The sequence below is a fragment of the Syngnathus typhle genome, linkage group LG6 (assembly GCF_033458585.1).
Source record: "Syngnathus typhle isolate RoL2023-S1 ecotype Sweden linkage group LG6, RoL_Styp_1.0, whole genome shotgun sequence".
In the NCBI taxonomy this organism is placed as follows: Eukaryota; Metazoa; Chordata; class Actinopteri; order Syngnathiformes; family Syngnathidae; genus Syngnathus; species Syngnathus typhle.
Window position 1 is genome coordinate 19,331,632 of NC_083743.1, and position 3,508 is coordinate 19,335,139.

Consider the following 3,508-nt stretch of genomic DNA (forward strand, 5'->3'; position numbering starts at 1 on the left):
CAATAGATCTTTATTTGTCATTGTCACCTGTACAACGAAATTTAAAAAGTGCCAACCGATCCGCGCATGAGATAAAAAAAAAAAAAATAATAAAAAAAATAGAATAATTAAAAAAAAGTGTTTAGGAGCAGATTGTTCTCTCCGCACCACTCCAATAGCCGGACCACTTCGTCCTTGTAGGCAGACTCATCCCCCTTTGAGATGAGTCCCACCACGGTTGTGTCATCCGCAAATTTCACAATGATGTTGCTACGGTGGGCGGGGGTGCATGCATGTGTGTAGAGCGTGTAAAGCAGTGGGCTCAGTACGCAGCCCTGTGGGGAGCCGGTACCGAGACTGAGAGGTGTGGATGTATGACGGCCCACTCTCACCGTCTGGCTGCGACTCGTCAGGAACGTCATTCTCTGCAGCCAATTGTCGTTCACCAAATATAAATTGGCAATTACTAAGTGGTGAAATACATGGGCATATGAACATAATGAATTAGTATTCTTAAACGAATAAATGTCTGATTTGTGTATTTTGTAAGATGCTGAATGTTGACTCGACTTTTCTAAAATTTTGAAAATGTATGTACACGCAAATGTCTAGTAAATGAAATGTGAGGATATTGGAATACTTAATAATTTTCACAAAGTTTAAAGTGGCGAGTAATAATTTCCACAATAACACCGAACCGCAATAGTTTACAGAGCACCGGCTCTGATTGGCTACCATAACGCTGCCTTAGCCAACCGCTCACATAATTGGGCGCTGGCTTAGACAACCGCTCACGTAATTGGGCGCTGCCTTAGCCAATCGCTCACCGATTTATTACGTTAACCCGGAAACTCCTGATTTTGGGAGGAATTAGTTTTTTTTTTTTTATTGAATCAAAGAAGTAATACAAGAAATAATATAAATAACTTTCGGAAACTCTGAAAAAGTATGAATAAATTGGGCTTGACTCGAAAGTGTTCAAATTCATGTTAAAAAAGTTAAAGTTAAAGTCCCAATGATGGTCACACACACATCTGGGTGTGGTGAAATTTGTCCTCTGCATTTAACCCATCCCCGTGTGATTTTAATCCATCCCCTGGGGGAGAGGGGAGCAGTGAGCAGCAGCGGTGCCGCGCTCGGGAATCAGTTGGTGATCTAACCCCCCAATTCCAACCCTTAATGCTGAGTGCCAAGCAGGGAGGCAATGGGTCCCATTTTTATAGTCTTTGGTATGACCCGGCCAGGGTTTGAACCCACAACCTTCCAGTCTCAGGACGGACACTCTACCACTAGGTCACTGAGCTGTTTAAACATTGGAAACAAAATATAATAAATCACACACAAGAGAAGGGAAAAAATAGTGCCTTTTGGGACAAAATACAGGTTTTTTAATTGAGTCAAAGAAGTAATGCAAGAAATAATATAAATAACTTTCAAAAACGCTGAAGACATAACAAATAAAAACATATCAAGTATTTTACTGATTCAATAGATAATAATCGCTGTGTACCCTGCGATTGGCTGGCAACCGGTTCAGGGCGTCCCCCACCTACTGCCCGATGACGGCTGGGATAGGATCCAGCACACCTGCGGCCCGCGTGGGGACTAAGCGGTTCAGAGAATGAATGGATGGATGGATGTTATGTTAATTTCAGTGTTATTTTTTAAGAGTTTAAGTGCAACATGATTGAAGACGCTGTTATACAAAAGCTAATGCAAACATAATTTGAGGCAAAAAATATAATAAATAAATAAATAAATAAATAAATAAATAAATAAATAAATAAATAAATAAATAAATAAATAAATAAATAAATAAATAAATAAATAAATAAATAAATGAATGAATGAATGAATGAATGAATGAATGAATGAATGAATGAATGAATGAGAACAGAAAACAGACTGTATCTGAGGCTTAGTAGAGTAAAATCAGAGGCTTCCGACTGTTAAAGGCCAAGCTGTTCTTTGTCTGCATTTCTGGATGCGTGTAGAACCACAGGCAAGACCCAAGAACATACTAAAAAAAAAACATGAAAGATGTGTTGAGGAAAAGGAGCAAAATGCTTCATGAAAATGTTCCTTGATGGTTACTCACAGAAGAATCAGAAGAAGTCCTGTGTGTTACCATGCTGGTTTGGGAGTTTGTGTTTCATGTTACCATGCTGGTTTGGGAGTTTGTGTTTCATGATGCTGGCCTCCGTTGTACAGGTCTTTTGGAAAGTCTTGGCTCTCCCTGTGCTATAATATAACATCATAATTAATTCATTTTGAAAAATCACATTACAATACAGTCATAAATCAAGCATATGTGCAACTTGTGTCCATCTTGAGTGAATGATATGAACACATTCAATTTGGAATCACAATTACTTACCTGTTGCTTGGAGTCAATAGAAAAGGAGAATAACACTGGTCCCATGGATCTTCTTAAAATGTCGGTCATTTTTTTGGCGAGACAGGCCAGGTCTCATCAAGGCTGAGTACCAAGGTGGCCAAACAAATGGTCTAGACAAATGGAGCATGTGGAGCCACACGCAACATAGAAAACTGAAGAAGAAAAAACATAGAGGTGGTTGAGGACATGAGTTGAAAAAGACATTCAAAATTAAAGAGAGTGTTTTGTAACAATAGTCAATAATAATTGGCTACTTACAGAGGAATGAGAAGTCCTGCTTCTTGCCACCCTGGTTTGGGAGTCTCTCTCTCTCTCTCTCTCTCTCTCTCTCTCTCTCTCTCTCTCTCTCTCTCTCTCTCTCGTATAACGTCAGCGCTCCAACTTGGTGTCGTGGAGCCACGCCAGCATCTCTGGTCCCAGGTCGAAGAGGCCGGCCTCTGAGGGTGGTCTATATGTTGGTGTAGGTGTTGATGGTGTGGTCGGCTGTCTGCTCGAGGGCTCCGCACTCGCATGCCGCACTGTCCGCCAGACCCCACTAGACATGTTGAAGCGCCCAACACCAGTTCTTAAGCGGTTCAGTGTGGTCCACTGCTGGCGAGGTAGTTCGTCTCCTCCTATGGCGCCGTCTCCTGGTTCCCAGACATAACAGTGCATGAGGGAGGGGCCAGCTGCCTCCCACTCCTGCTTCCAAGCTGCTGCCAGCCAGGCATCTCTGGAGATGTCTTCAGGGATGGAATTGAGCATCTCTTGTGCTGCCATGTTGTAGGGGTGGCATGCCTTGAGTCTGCTTGGGAGTCATTCGTCCATGATGAATGTTTTTGCATGCTCAAGGTCTTTGTGGAGAAAAAAGGACAATCCAGCAAAGTTGATTGAAAATGTATGATTGTACAGAGGGCTTACACAAGCTTAACTATAAATTACAACATGTTACAATTTTATAATTACATTACAATAAGGTGATATGTCATGCCTACCTCTGGCCTCCATTCTGGGATGAACTGCTTTCGCCAGATAAAAACTGTTAAAATACAAAAGAGTGAAATAGCAGCATTTACTCTCTTTAGAAAGAAAGGAAAAAACATGTTTCATGACGAGCAACTTACCTCATCTGTTTTCTGTTCTCGCCTGGTG

General features: G+C 41.4%; 1 long non-coding RNA gene across 1 annotated transcript; it reads right to left on the reverse strand.

Moving 5' to 3' along the window:
* Nucleotides 1–979: 979 nt before the first annotated feature.
* On the reverse strand, nucleotides 980–3,282 carry LOC133156220 (uncharacterized). Its single transcript, XR_009714808.1, has 4 exons — nucleotides 2,636–3,282; nucleotides 2,357–2,529; nucleotides 2,078–2,220; nucleotides 980–1,999 (listed from the first exon to the last, which is right to left on the reverse strand). It is a non-coding gene; the product is annotated as an uncharacterized LOC133156220 (long non-coding RNA).
* Between the last annotated feature and the right edge of the window lie 226 nt (nucleotides 3,283–3,508).